The sequence below is a fragment of the Pleurodeles waltl genome, chromosome 6, assembly GCF_031143425.1.
Source record: "Pleurodeles waltl isolate 20211129_DDA chromosome 6, aPleWal1.hap1.20221129, whole genome shotgun sequence".
NCBI lineage: Eukaryota > Metazoa > Chordata > Amphibia > Caudata > Salamandridae > Pleurodeles > Pleurodeles waltl.
In genome coordinates this window covers 430,476,650-430,491,877 of record NC_090445.1, presented here as the reverse complement: position 1 = coordinate 430,491,877, position 15,228 = coordinate 430,476,650, and the positions used below count along the sequence as shown (strand labels likewise).

The following is a 15,228-nucleotide window of genomic DNA, read 5'->3' as shown; positions in this document are numbered from 1 at the left end:
TGCATTCAAGATGGCAGAGGTCTGGGACACACTGGAGGAGCTCTGGGCACCACTCCTATGGTGGTGATGGACAGGGGAGTGGTCAATCCCCTTTCCTTTGTCCAGTTTCACGCCAGAGCAGGGGCTGGGGGATCCCTGAACTGGTGTAGAGTGGCTTATGCAAGGAGGGCACCATCTGTGCCCTTCAAAGCATTTCCAGAGGCTACTCCTTCCCAGCCCTTAATACCTATTTCCAAAGGGAGAGGGTGTAACACCCTCTCTCAGAGGAAATTCTTTGTTCTGCCTTCCTGGGACTGGGCTGCCCAGACCATAGGAGGGCAGAAACCTGTCTGAGGGTTGGCAGCAGCGGTAGCTGCAGTGAAAATCCCAGAGAGCTAGTTTAGCAGTACCCGGGGTCCATGCTGGAGCCCCGGGGACACGTGGGATTGGCACCCCAATACCAGATTTGGCATGGGGGGACAAATCCATGATCTTAGACATGTTACATGGCCATACTCAGAGTTACCATTGTGAAGGTACAAATAGGTATTGACCTATATGTAGTGGACACGTGTAATGGTGTCCCCGCACTCACAAAGTCCGGGGAAATTGCCCTGAACAATGTGGGGGCACCTTGGCTAGTGCCAGGGTGCCCTCACACTTAATAACTTTGCACCTAACCTTCACTAAGTGAGGGTTAGACATATAGGTGACTTATAAGTTACTTGAGTGCAGTGTGAAAATGGCTGTGAAATAACGTGACGTTACTTCACTCAGGCTGCAGTGGCAGTCCTGTGTAAGAATTGTCTGAGCTCCCTATGGGTGGCAAAAGAAATGCTGCAGTCCATAGGGATCTCCTGGAACCCCAATATCCTGGGTACCTAGGTACCATATACTAAGGAATTATAAGGGTGTTCCAGTGTACCAATCAGAATTGGTGAAAATGGTCACTAGCCTGCAGTGACAATTTTAAAATCAGAGAGAGCATAAACACTGAGGTTCTGGTGAGCAGAGCCTCAGTGATACAGTTAGGCACCACACAGGGAACACATTTAGGCCACAAACTATGAGCACTGGGGTCCTGGCTAGCAGGATCCCAGTGAGACAGGCAAAAACAAACTGACACACAAGTAAAAATGGGGGTAACATGCCAGGCAAGATGGTACGTTCCTACACATGAAGGTAAACATTTGTAAAAATTGGGAGTTGGAAGTGAGAAAGGTGTTGTGGGCTTACCATGCCTCACCTACTGCCACTGGCTACAGCCAGTTACTGAGAGGAAAACTGTGTACAAAGGATAACTGAGCTTGGTTGAAAAGTATGTTGTTAAACAATTGGTCCCTCTAAGAAGTAAAGAACAACATAATGAAGGCGCAAAGTACATACAAGAAGTACTATGATGCTAAGCATGCGTGAAATTTTCCAACCTAAAAATGGGAGATTTTGTTATAGTCAAAGTCTAAAGGTTGCAAAGTAAAGGGTGTTCCAAATGTAGGTGCCTCTACAAGGTGGTGTAGATGAGCACTAACTCTAAAGCTGTGTAATGAAGAGGTGTGGCATTTAAGCAACATTGTCAAATGCAATGCTTCCAAGACTAAAGAAGGGAGTGTGGTGGGAAGTAAAAAGTAGTTGTGGGAGTGTGATGGGAGTGCTGCTAGAGGCTCTTGCATGAATGGAAGTGATGGCAAGAACACTACAGATGATGTCGTGGTGTGTGAACGGTACAGGGAAAGGGATGTCAAACCGGATTGTGCACCTTCCATGAGCGACACTAGGAATTTAGCTTGTGTGGATAACGGTGTCATAAGGGAATAGGGAAGAGTGCCAGTAGGAGTGGAAAGGGTGCTGAAAGAACATCTACAAGATGTGGGATGATGTTAGTGGCGCTGAGGAAATTTGGAGTCCCTGAATGATAAATTGGCTGCCTCCACATCAAGACCTTTTGACTCAGCGGATACTCCGCAGCATTAAATATACAAAGTTTTTTGAGCCTTAATTCTCAAAAACTACTAAACAGATTTGTTAAGATTGACAAGATTTGTCAAATGGTGCCAAAGTTATAAGCAAACATCTGTTTTCTCAAAAATTGTATTCCTAAAATTGCACAGTGTGCTGAATTATCAGCGATTTGTTATTTTTCAGTTGAAAATATTGTCGCTCTAATTGCGATTACCAAATAGCAAATTGCTATTTTGATTCACAAATGTGAAATTTGTCATAAAACTGCAATTTGCACATGCAAAATGGCATCATTTGCAAACAGGCTATAACTATATATTTATATTTATTATTTATTTTATAATAAAATGTTCTCTAATGTGCCAATTTTGGCTTTAAGAGTTTAATACACAAATGGGTCTCACGGATATGCATGCACATGTAGTTTATAGCTTCTCGTTACGGTTGTGTTCTATATGGTGTGTTACTGTTTCAAAATGGCGACTGAAGTTTTAGGGAAGGTTCTACGTGTTTTTCTGCTGGTGTAGTCCGTTTTTTTGTCTTCATTACTTTGTTAGTCAGGATCCACTTTAAAAATGGTTGATACGCGCAAGTTTTCGTACTTTTCAATCTCTTGTAATTAAGTGCTTATAACGGACGCTTGCGGTAAGTTCTTTCGGGTCTACGGTCTGTGGGTTACATTTATTCAATTTTATTTGTAGTCCTTCATTCACTTTGTAATTCACGCCGTTACTTTATTCCACTTCGCTTCTTATCGCGCAATACTCGTGGTGTATATTTTGCTGCACAAGAGTTTCTCACCGCTCAATCCTTATGTTTATTTCTGTACACACACACGGTTACTATATATTTTTTCGGCCTAGAATTACTATTTCTTGAGGCAGAAGATAACTTTTATGGGGTGCTAATTGCCTATGCGGCTTATTGTAGTTACAATAATTTTGAGGTTGGGGCGATAGCGCAATTCTTGTTTTTCTTGTTTACCAGTACCTATAGTAGCATGGATACTTTCGGATGCTATAACTTGCTTTATTAGCTATATTTAGGGAATTACAGGTTAATCCTTTTCCACAATACCGTTTATGCATGTCATCTTCACTTATGCATTTTTTCCTACTTTTCTGTTTGTTTCTTTTTGGTGTCTCGTACTCTGGCATTCTTAGGCATTTTTAGACATAGGGGGTCATTACAACCCTGGCGGACGGTGTTAAAGTGGCGGTAAGACCGCAAACAGGCCGGCGGGAAAAAAAAGGGAATTATGACCGTGGCGGGAACCGCCAACAAAGACAGCCACTTTAACACTCCGACCGCCACGGCGGTACAGACAAGCAGCGCGACGGTCACCGCCAACAGACAGGCGGGAGACAAAGTACCGCCCACAGTATCACAACCTACCAATCCGCCACCTTTTCCGGGGCGGATTCACCGTGGATAAAAACACGGCGGAAACAGCCATTTCAAAGGGAAAACGCTCACCTCAAACACTCCACGAGGAAGGAGGGCACCATGGAGCCGGAACTCCAAATACTCCCTGCGATAGTCTTCCTGTGCCTGTACGATGACCATCAACGGCGGCGCCGAAGACAACGGTGAGTACTGCACCTACGACATAGGGGAGGGGGGAGGCAAAAGTCAGGGACACACACACGCAACACCCCCACCCCCACCCCCACCCTCACCCACTACAACACACACACCAATGCATATCCAAACAACACAGTAACAACCCCCAAACCCCCCGGAAGAATGCAAAGACAAAAGGAAATGAGTGCAACCATTGTAATGTATAAAAAAACAGTAAGCTAATAGATACAGATATATATACACATTCTACAAAATATACATCACGATTAGTAGTGCAGATATGCACCATTCAATGTCCGTGGACCACTGGCCCCAAAATGCATGGGCGAGGCCCACACTAGATACCTGAGCAAAACGGAGAGAACACTGCTGGGGCATCAGATAGAAATACAACAGGCACCTCAGGGGGAAGGGTAGGGGGGGCACCTCAGCCGGATGACAGCACCACACCAGATCCACGAGGGGGCTCCATGCCCATTGATGTATCCCGGGGAGTGCAAAGCCACAGTCTCACAAGTCTTTTCAGTGGGTGGTTTGCCCACTGTACCATCATAGGGAGTGCAAAGCCACAGTCTCACAAGTCTTTTCAGTGGGTGGTTTGCCCACTGTACCATCCTGGGGAGTGCAAAGCCACAGTCTCACAAGTCTTTTCAGTGGGTGGTTTGCCCACTGTACCATCCTGGGGAGTGCAAAGCCACAGTCTCACAAGTGGGTGGTTTGCCCACTGTACCATCCTGGGGAGTGCAAAGCCACAGTCTCACAAGTCTCTACAGTGGGTGGTTTGCCCACTGTACCATCCTGGGGAGTGCAAAGCCACAGTCTCACAAGTCTTTTCAGTGGGTGGTTTGCCCACTGTACCATCCTGGGGAGTGCAAAGCCACGTTCTCTCAAGTCGATAACAGGCTCCACTGGTTCTGGAGGGGGCATGGTGCCCAGAGTGCTTCATCCTGTTAAGGACAGATGGAGTAGATGTATGTCTCCACTGGTTCTGGAGGGGGACTGGTGCCCAGAGTGCATCACTGTGCCCGTGACGGTCCCTGTTCCGTCACTGCCCCTGTCGCACATGGGCTAGCGGTGCTTGAGTTGGCGGTGCTTGCACTGTTCAGCGGTGCTTGCCATGGCGGTCTTTGCCCTGTTCAGCGGTGCTTGACTTTGCAGTTTCTGACCTGTTCAGCGGTGCTTGCCATGGCGGTCTTTGCCCTGTTCAGCAGTGCTTGCCCTGTTCAGCGGTGCTTGCCATGGTGGTCTTTGCCCTGTTCAGCTGTGCTTGCCCTGTTCAGCGGTGCTTGCCATGGCGGTCTTTGCCCTGTTCAGCGGTGCTTGACTTTGCTGTCTCTGACCTGTGCAGCGGTGCTTGCCATGGCGGTCTTTGCCCTGTTCAGCGGTGCTTGCCCTGTTCAGCGGTGCTTGCCATGGCGGTCTTTTCCCTGTTCAGCGGTGCTTGACTTTGCTGTCTCTGACTTGTGCAGCGGTGCTTGCCATGGCGGTGTTTGCCCTGTTCAGCGGTGCTTGCCCTGTTCAGCGGTGCTTGACTTTGCTGTCTCTGACCTGTGCAGCGGTGCTTGCCATGGCGGTCTTTGCCCTGTTCAGCGGTGCTTGACTTTGCAGTTTCTGACCTGTGCAGCGGTGTTTGCCATGGCGGTCCCTCATAGCCCAGCGCGGCTGTGGCTGCCGGGGCCCTCCTGGGCACTGACTCTGGTGGTGGTCTCCGGACCAGTGACGATGGGACTGCCCTCCTGGGCGCTGACTCTGGCTGTGGTCTCCTGACCTGTGACGATGGGACTGCCCTCCTGGGCACTGACTCTGGCGGTTGTCTCCTGACCAGTGACGATGGGACTGCCCTCCTTGGCACTGACTCTGGCGGTGGTCTCCTGACCAGTGACCATGGGGCTGGCGGAGGCCTCCTGGGCAGCGGGATGATGGCGGCCTTCTCCGCCGTGCTGCTCTTCCAAGACTTTGGCGCTTTCTTCTGCCCCTTCCCCACCTTGGGAGGAGTCACACTCTCCCCGGGACCCTTGTGAGCGGCTTTGCCGGCTGAAGTCTTCCCCCTATCCCGTCGGGCACTGTCCAACTTCTGGTGCTTTACAGGGGGGGACTGGCTGTGCTTTGGCTCCGTGTCACACTGGCTGCCCTGGTGCCCGGTGCACTCCACATACCTCTAACAGGTACCACTGGTACTGGCGATTTTCTGGATGAGGTGCTAATACGGGACCTATGAATCGGAGGGGGGCGGGGGTGGTGGGAAAGAGGTCAATGTTGTTCAGGAAAAGTTTCTGACGAACACTGGGAGGGGTAGCTGGAGGGGGTCTGGGAGTGGAGGAAGAGGAGGTGGTTGTAGGAGGTGTAACTTTGGATGATTTGGGTGCAGGTGCATGTTCTGGAGGCTGTCGTGAGGTGGATGGATGCTGGGTGTGTGTGTGCCCGCGTTTGTGTACTTTGGGAGGGGGAGTCACAGACACACTGGGAGAGGACACAAGGGACGTGTAAATGGTAGTGGGGGTGGCGAGTGCAGGTGAGCGGGGTGTGCTGGTGGGTGTGCTGGTGCGAGTCCTAGTGGCTGTAGTGGTAGTGCATGCAGGTGAGAGTGTAGACGACACTGGGAGGGAGGAGGGAGACGAGGAGGAGGGGGACACAGTGGAGGCAGTGGATGTTGCTGTGTCTGTATGTGGGTGATGCTTGTGTGAGTGCCTGTTGGATGTGTGGTGCCTATGTTTGCCTGAGCTTCCCTTGTGTGTTGACGTGTGAGCAGGCTGGTCTGATGGTGATAGGCAGAGGTACAGGGGATTGGGTCTGGGTGGAGGAAGTTGGAGGGGGGAGGCTAGACACAGGGACAATGGCTGCCATCAGTGCTGAGGCCTGAGATTGCAGGGTTCGATGATGGGCAGCATGACCAGAATGAATGCCCTTCAGGAATGCATTAGTGTGTTGCAACTCCCTTTCTACACCCTGGATGGCATTCACAATGGTAGACTGCCCAACAGTGAGTGACCTGAGGAGGTCAATGGCCTCCTCACTGAGGGCAGCAGAGGTGACAGGGGCAGGGGCTGAGGTGCCTGGGGCGAAGGTGATGCCCACCCTCCTGGGTGAGCGTGCACGGGGCACACGCTGAGGGGCTGCTGGGAGGGCGGTGCTGGTAGGGGGGGGGTGGCGGCTGTACCTGTAGAAGTGGGGGGCACAGATGTTGCCGCCACCACAAGGGAGCTCCCATCGGAGGACGAGTCCGTGTCGCTGGTTGCTGATCCGGTGACCGACGTGAAGCTCCCCTCGCCCTCCGTCCCACTGGTGTATTTGGAGTCCGTGGTGTGGCCCTCCATGGCCATGTGGGATGCAGCCCCCTCGTGCTCCGGTGCCACTGTACCTCCGCCTGATGATGCTGATGCACAAAAGAACAGGGCGAGCACAAAAAAGGGGGGGGGCAGAAGAAAGACAGGTTGAGTGCATGGCTTACCGCTACCGTTGGCGGACAATACAGACACAGCAGCCCCCTGCACTATGCCGCGCTGTTGGGCTCTACAGATGTAGTTCCTGGGATATGGCCTACATGGCTATGGTGGACATCTGCACACATAGATGACACAGGGGCATTTATACCTGTACTTGGCACTCTACAGAGGTGGGGTGGAGTGGCACATGGCCTGCATTACGGAGTGGCCTAGCCTACGGAACTCGTCCTGGCCTAGGGAAACCCACAGCCCTCCTCCCCCACCCAGACCCCTCCACTGCGCGCAGAGTCAGCTGAATGAGAGTGTACTCACCCCCTTGTGTCTGCTGTGATGCCCTCAAGCGCCCATCCAACTCAGGGTAGGCCACCGCCAGGATCCGGAACATCAGGGGGGTCATGGTTCGACGGGCACCCCTCCCACGTTGGGAGGCCATCCCCAGCTGAGCCTCCGCCGTCTTCTTGCTCCAAGGCAGTGGGTGCTCCGTCTCTGGTGGACCCCCAGGGTCCGGACGTCCTTGGCGATGGCACGCCAAATATCCTTCTTCTGGTGGGCGCTGACCTACAGGACATGGACAGGGGAAGAAGAGAAGTCATTACCAACTGCACCGTCGAAATGAGTGGCCCACATCCCTGCCCTTGCCATGTGGCACATGCATTCACAGTCCTTCATGCTCACAGAACTCTGCCCCCTTCCTTCTTACGACCAGCCCTCTCCAGCCAGGCATAGCCCATACAACTTGCACCCTATGTACTCACCTGTTGGTCTGGAGGACCGTAGAGTAGCGTGTACTGGGGGAGGACCCCGTCCACGAGCTTCTCCAACTCCTGTGCAGTGAAGGCAGGGGCCCTTTCCCCAGACGCACGTGCCATTGTCTCTTCCAGACCGAGGTCACAGCAGCACTTGCAGTATGGTCCTCTCCTGTCGAAGATCAGGTATTGAGTGATTCAACAGATAGAAAATGGCGGTGACGTCCGCGGCGGTGACATCCGCGGCGGTGACATCCGCGGCGGTGACATCCGCGGCGGTGCGTATCATCTCTGCCGGCGCACTTCCTCATTGGCTCCTGGGACCCATAGGGTCCAATGTTAACCAATGCAGCATTGCGCCGCGGTCTTTGACCGCCTACCGCGACGGTGTGCAACGCCAGCCCAGTTACCTCACATCCCATTGTCCCAGTTTAGAGGTCAGGCAGCAGCCATTTCAGGGGCCCACATGGCTTCATTTTCAACCGCGTCACACATACCTAGGCCTGGACTCAACACTCCTACAGACAACTTTTTGGATTATGTTTCGTGTTCTGTGTAGCTGTGGGTACATACCTCTGAGTTGCTTGACTCTGTGGTCGCTTTTGTCCTTCCTAGGCACCGTCAGCTGGGACATGTGAGGAGATTGCGGAATCCTCCGGTGTACCGACCACTGGTGGACCTGTTGACAATGGAGGAGCGACATTTAATCATCACCTACAGGTTTGACCGTGCCACAATCCAGGAACTGTGTACCCAGTTGGAGCCAGACCTAATGTCAGCAATCCGCCATCCCACAGGAATCCCCCCTCAAGTGCAGGTGCTATCAGTGCTCCATTTCCTTGCAAGTGGGTCATTTCAGATAACAGTGGCCATGGCATCAGGGATGTCCCAGCCTATGTTTTCCAACGTGTTGTCCAGAGTGTTGTCTGCCCTGCTGAAACACATGAGGAGCTACATCGTTTTCCCTCAGGTGGAGGATTTGGCTACAGTTAAAGGTGACTTCTATGCCCTTGGACATATCCCCAACATCATAGGTGCCATTGATGGGACCCATGTAGCTCTGGTCCCCCCCCACAGGAGTGAACAGGTGTACAGGAACCGGAAGACTTATCATTCCATGAATGTACAGATGGTATGTTTGGCAGACCAGTACATCTCCCAGGTAAATGCTATGTTCCCTGGCTCTGTGCATGACGCCTACATCCTGCGGAATAGCAGCATCCCTTATGGGATGGGTCAACTCCAGAGGCACCAGGTGTGGCTATTAGGGGACTCTGGTTACCCCAACCTGTCATGGCTACTGACCCCAGTGAGGAATCCCAGGACCAGGGCAGAGGAACGCTACAATGAGGCCCATGGGCGGACTAGGAGGGTGATCGAACGCACCTTCAGCCTCCTGAAGGTCAGTTGCAGGTGCCTCCATATGACAGGTGGTTCCCTATTCTACTCACCAAGGAAGGTGTGCCAGATCATCATCGCCTGCTGTATGCTTCACAATCTTGCTTTGCGACGCCAGGTGCCTTTTCTGCAGGAGGATGGTCCAGATGACGGTGTTGTGGCAGCTGTGGAGCCTGTGGACAGTGATGAGGAGGAAGCAGAGGAAGAAGACATTGACAACAGGGGCTCAGTCATACAGCAATACTTCCAGTGACACACAGGTGAGAACACTTTCTTGACTACTACAAGTACTTTCACACTTCCACCTCTAACCTGTCTGTCAATTTCCACCAGTATTTGGAAACAGAGTTGTACATTTCCATTACGGTTTCACAGGTGTGGTTACCAACGTGTGTCATCTGCATGCATCCTTCATGGACTTGTGATGTGTGACATAGGTATGTTGACATTACTATTGAGAACGGATTTTGGCACTGTAATTGCTAATACACATTTTCTAAATCACAGACTGACTCCAGATTGTTTTGTGGTTCAAGGGTGTTTATTGAAGTGCTAAATATTGGAGGGGGTGGTAAAATGGTGAGGGGTGATGGTGGAGGAATGTCCATGGCAGAGTCCAGTCTATTACTCTCACAGGTGCATTGCCCATATGGGCATAGGAAGTGGAGCTGGGGCAGTTCCAAAATGGACAGGGTTATAAAGTGGGACAGTGGGATGACATTCAGGGTGGTCTCATTTCTTGGCGGGGTTCTTGCCATCATGCTCTGTCCTGTTCCTGGATCTCAGGGACCGCTTGCGGGGTGGTTCTCTGTCTGGAGGGGGTGGAGTGCTGGTGTGGTGGTCCTGTGGCGGGCATCTTGTCCACTACCGCCGGCGGAGGTGGTGGGCAGTTCATCGTCCATGCTAGTGTCAGGGGCCCCTTGGAGTGCCACGGTGTCCCTCATGGTGTTCTGTATGTCCTTCAGCACCCCTACGATGGTGACCAGGGCGGAGCTGATGGTTCTGAGTTCCTCCCTGAAGCCCAAATACTGTTCCTCCTGCAGGCGCTGGGTCTCCTGAAACTTGGCCAGGACCGTTGCCATCGTCTCCTGGGAGTGGTGGTATGCTCCCATGATGGAGGAGGGGGCCTCGTGGAGAGTGGGTTCCCTTGGCCTGTCCGCCCCCTGTCGCACGGCAGCCCTCCCAGTTCCCCTGTGTTCCTGTGCCTCCGTGCCCTGGACCGTGTGCCCACTACCACTGTCCCCAGGTCCCTGTTGTTGTTGGGGTGGTGGGTTATCCTGGGTTCCCTGTATGGGTGGGCGCACAGCTGATTGACGTGTCCTGGGGACGGAGGTATGGGCCCGCTGGGTGGGTGCTGTGCTGGTGTTTCCAGAGGGGGGAAGGTCTGTTTTGGGCTGTGCCTGTGTGAGGGGAACCGACTGTCCCGAGGCCCACGATGGTCCGGGCTGGTCATCTGGATCCAGTTGGATAGAGCTGCTGTCTTCACTGTGGGCCTCTTCTGTGGGTGGGGTAGAGATGTCTGGACCCTCCTGTCTGGTGACGTTAGGTAGTGGTCCTGCAGGGGTGTAAAAGTATGATTATTGCATGTGTGTGTGTCATGGTGTGCAATGGGTGGGTGAGCGTGTACCCCAGTTCTAGCATTCCTGTGTGGGGGCTTGTGTGATGATGGTTGGGGGGGGTGTTATGGGTATGTGCCGTGGGCATGCTTTAGTGAGGGGTGTCCATGCTTTGTTGTGTCATGCAGGGCTTGGTGTTGGGATGTGTGGTTTGTGTTATTAGTACATTAGTGAGGAGTTGGAGTGATAGGGGAGGGGGCGAGGGTGGGGGGGTGTGATAGCATGCAGGTAGGGTGGGGGATATGATAGTTAAGATTTGACTTACCAGTGTCCATTCCTCCACCGACTCCTCCGAGGCCCTCAGGATGCATAATGGTCAAGACCTGCTCCTCCCATGTTGTTAGTTGTGGGGGAGGAGGTGGGGGTCCGCCGCCAGTCCGCTGTACCGCGATGTTGTGCCTGGAGACCACGGAACGCACCTTCCCCGTAGGTCGTTCCACCTCTTCCTGATGTCGTCCCGATTTCTTGGGTGCTGTCCCACTGCGTTGACCCTGTCGACTATTCTTCGCCATAGCTCCATCTTCCTAGCTATGGAGGTGTGCTGTACCTGTGCTCCAAATAGCTGTGGCTCTACCCGTACGATTTCCTCCACCATGACCCTGAGCTCCTCCTCGGAGAACCTGGGGTGTCTTTGGCGTGCCATGGGGTGGTATAGGTGATGTGTGGGGTGGTGTATGTGGTGATGAGTGTGGTGATGTGTAGTGGTGTGTGGTGTTTTGTGCGTGGATGTTGTGTGGGTGATGGTGTTGTGGGCCTCTGTGTGGTGGGGTTGTCTATTCTGTACTCTCTCTCTGGCCTTCGTCAACAATTTTGGGTCGTAGGGGTTTGTGGGTGATGTGGGTGTGTGTTTTATATTGTGTTGGGTGTGTGGGAGTGGTGTTTGTATGTGTATCATGTGTGTGTAATTCGAATTGTCCAATGAGGCGGTGTTTTGGAGATGTGTGTGTATTTTGAGCGCTGCGGTGTGTACCGCCAATGGAATACCGCGGTTGAAAGACCGCCGCGTGGATTCGTGTGTCGTGATAGCATGGGCGTGTTTCTGTTGGTGTGACGGTGTTGGTTTTGTTTTCGCCAGTTTATCACTGACCTTTGGTGTGGCGGACTTGTGTGGGTGTCTGAATTTCGGCAGATTCCGAGATGTGGGTTATAATAGCTGTGGTGGATTTCCGTGGCCGCGGCGGTGTGTTGGCGGTCTTCTGCACGGCGGTAAGCGGCTTTTACCGCCAATGTTGTAATGAGGGCCATAGTCTTTTATACAAATATTGCCCTTTTATTTATAGACTTATCAAGGTTGGCTGCTCACTGCACATTACATGCTTTGCATCTGATGCTTATCTGGCTTTACAATTTATCTGGAGGACATAGGAAACCTACTGAAGTATTTTGAGGGGGCGCTTAAGATGATAAAGTTGCGCATGTGCCATTATTAGTTTTTGATTGCATTTTCTTTCTGTCTGGTACACTAATGTTTCACCCGGTTCTATGGGCTTTTTGTAATATAGTGGATGTACGTTTTATTTGGGTTGTCAGGTCACTTATATGTGCCATATATGGCCACATGGTTTGACGTAACACATCGCATGTATCTCTGACTCTTCACATGGTTTCACGTCTACATCCTTTCTTCTTTCTTCTTTTTAAGTATACCACGAGGGAGACCCCTTTGTGTGTTTGCATTTACTTGTAATTTTCCATTTCGAATTTTTTTGGATCTTGATGTTTTTTTACAGTTATTATGTCTATCTTTGTACCCATGCAAAATCCTGGGATGGTACCATTATATATCTTTTCTCTGTATGTATTTTTGTTACAGCCTTGAGAAAGTCTTATTGACGAAACACGTGTTGGCTGTACTCTCATTTGAAAGAGTTATTTCTCACACGGAGTAGCTGTTGTCTATATCAGAGATATACGAAAGCGAACAAATTAAAACCTTCTTGATGAACTACATTGCAGTGCCATACGTTTCTGTACAAGTATACAAAGGACTTACCTCATGGACCTTTTTGGTGTGCCGTGGTATATCTTTGTTATGAAATTGGGTTGTTCTTCAACCAATAGTTATGCACCTGAAGTGGTTGGGTGTGGCACCGCTTGGCACCCTCGTGACATTTCAGTACAGCATATGACTAATCTTGTGACTGAGGGAAGTGCGAACCTTTGAGCGCAGCCACTATTGTTTGTATAATATAACTAGTGCAAAGTACGAAAGAAAGTCCCAAACGATGTGCAATCTTTCACAATGGCTGCACTTTGATCCCAACACAGGAGGAGTAGAGAAGGCATTTTCAGATAAAGGGTGCTGATTTGTCCAATCAGATGAGGAAGATTATGCTAGGTATAGGTTTAGTAAGCAGGTCCTTTTTAGTTTAATTAATTAATTAATTGGATGCTGTACTATACAAGCTAAAACAAATTAGTGGAGAAATTCCTACCCACATTCATGTTTTGTGTAGCTTACACCTTTTAGCATGTGAAAGCTACCAAGGCACAGTTGCAGTTTCAGGAGGCATATACCCAAGTGCCTTATGTAGGTTTTTAAAATAATTTTCTAAATGCAATGCTGGATTGAATTATCTTATTGCATTTCCAAGGACCACTGCTGAGTTTGACACTAGGAAAATCAATTTATATGGTATAGCTCCCTTTCCTCAACTAGTTGGCTGTGTGGATGGTACTCATGTTTTAATATTTACACCATCTGAAACCGAGTACATGTATTGCAATAGAAAGAGACACCACTCTTAAATATGCAATGCCACATGCCTGGTCAAAGACCTAGTTGGTTGTTAGTAAGGGGGCACTCATGACCTTTACATTTTTAGACGCTGTGGATTATATGAGTGACTAGGAAGAGGAGAGGTTGGAGATGGATGGTTGTTAGTTAAATGGTATTTTAATTTAACCTTTGTGTTAAATTAGATAGCTATTAATTATTTCTAAAACAAGTCAGGTGACAGTGCATATGCATTCTGACTATTAATACTGACTCCATACTTTAATCTTAAACACCTAGATAAAGGAGGCACAATGTTGCTCCAAAACAAACAAGCATTTTTGCAGCAGCTATTTGGCTTATTGAAAGGCAGATTCCACTATCTGCACAAAATCTGGGATGGCCTAGAATATGATCCAGCAGTGTGCATAATATAGCCATTTGCAAGAGACTTCCAGTGTACCTGGGAAGGAAAGAATCTGCCGAAACGAAGTAGAAAATTATCTGTTAAATACTGCCCAGGGCATCAGCTGCAAGAGCTGTAGAGGGATGCCTGTGCCTGGATGATGTCACTAACAACTACATTTAAGGTAAAGATCGCAAGCATAATCACAAAGACAGAAAACAAAATGCACACATTAGTAAATAATCTTTTTCTGTTCATTCACAGATTTATTTGAAGATGAAGAACACTTTAATTTTCATCATATTAATCTTGATCCTGAGAAATATTTTTGCTATTGAAAAATGAATTCCTATTTTAAAAAAATAGCAAAATGATCTGTATTTCTATCAGAGTCTGTTAGACTAGCCACTCACCCGAGACCTAGGTCTACTGCGACGGTGATGAAAAGTCCACTCAGTCCCCTTTTGAAGGACTCTGAAGAATGCTCAAAAGCAACAAGCTCAAAAGCAACAAGCAAGGGGGAAAAAGGTTGAGACGAGAGAGAGAAAAAGATTTTCTTTCAGGTATTTGTCCTTCACTTCTCAAGCTCTCTTGATTGTATTATCCTCAGACAGCAGAGTTCTGTGCTTGTTTCTTCGAAAATACATAAGGTTACTTGGAAGTGACCCTCTGTTAAATACAAGAAAACAAATGTAATAATAGTCTCAATGCCAGGTGTTCTATTGTGAATCACATTATTGCTCATTGGTCACAACCTTGTTTTAGAAACCCACCTTCTAGGTATTCTTTCCTGTTTGGCTGCCAATCACAATAAATTCTCCCTCATTCGGTTTTACCTTCATGGTGATTAGGTCCTTTTAGTAAATGTTCTTTGGTTAAAAATACCTTTGCAGGTTTCTTGCTGTTAGTAGCACAATGAAGAGTAGTTTCCTTTTGAAGGCTAACAGGGTTTTGCAACAATGCCACCAATTGTTGCCACAATATACTAAACAAATTGTTTTATTTTCTTTGGCAGCCTGGAAGGTTTTTGTAGGGATTATGTCAAAGAGTTCCTTGACTTCATATGATTGTACTTTTTCTCAGATATTAATTGTCTTTCGTTATTACATAAACATTCAACAACAGTGCACTAATCTTGTATTATTTTGTTCACAGGTTCTTTGCAGGAAAGAATTGGGCACGTGCATTTCTAACCCTTTTCCTTGTCTGTATACAGAATACACTGGTGCGATCCACTTGAAACTGATAACCGAATCACAAGACAAGAGGGAGAGAGAGCCTCGATATGCAGGTAAGCAGTGTCAGATCATTATCTTGTGTTGATTTGATGGTAAGTGGGAGCAATTAACCAAGCACTTTGTTCGACCTAAGCAAAGTCAAG

The 15,228-nt window shown here is 49.4% G+C and overlaps 1 long non-coding RNA gene across 2 annotated transcripts in view; it reads left to right on the top strand.

The window, feature by feature from the left end:
• The first annotated feature begins 2,503 nt into the window (after nucleotides 1-2,503).
• LOC138301967 (uncharacterized) overlaps nucleotides 2,504-15,228 on the top strand; it is a 208,340-nt gene continuing 195,615 nt past the window's right edge. For both annotated transcript variants that reach the window (XR_011205190.1, XR_011205189.1), the window contains exons 1-2: nucleotides 2,504-2,583; nucleotides 15,064-15,138. This is a non-coding gene — a long non-coding RNA (uncharacterized lncRNA). The remainder of the gene's footprint in view (nucleotides 2,584-15,063; nucleotides 15,139-15,228) is intronic.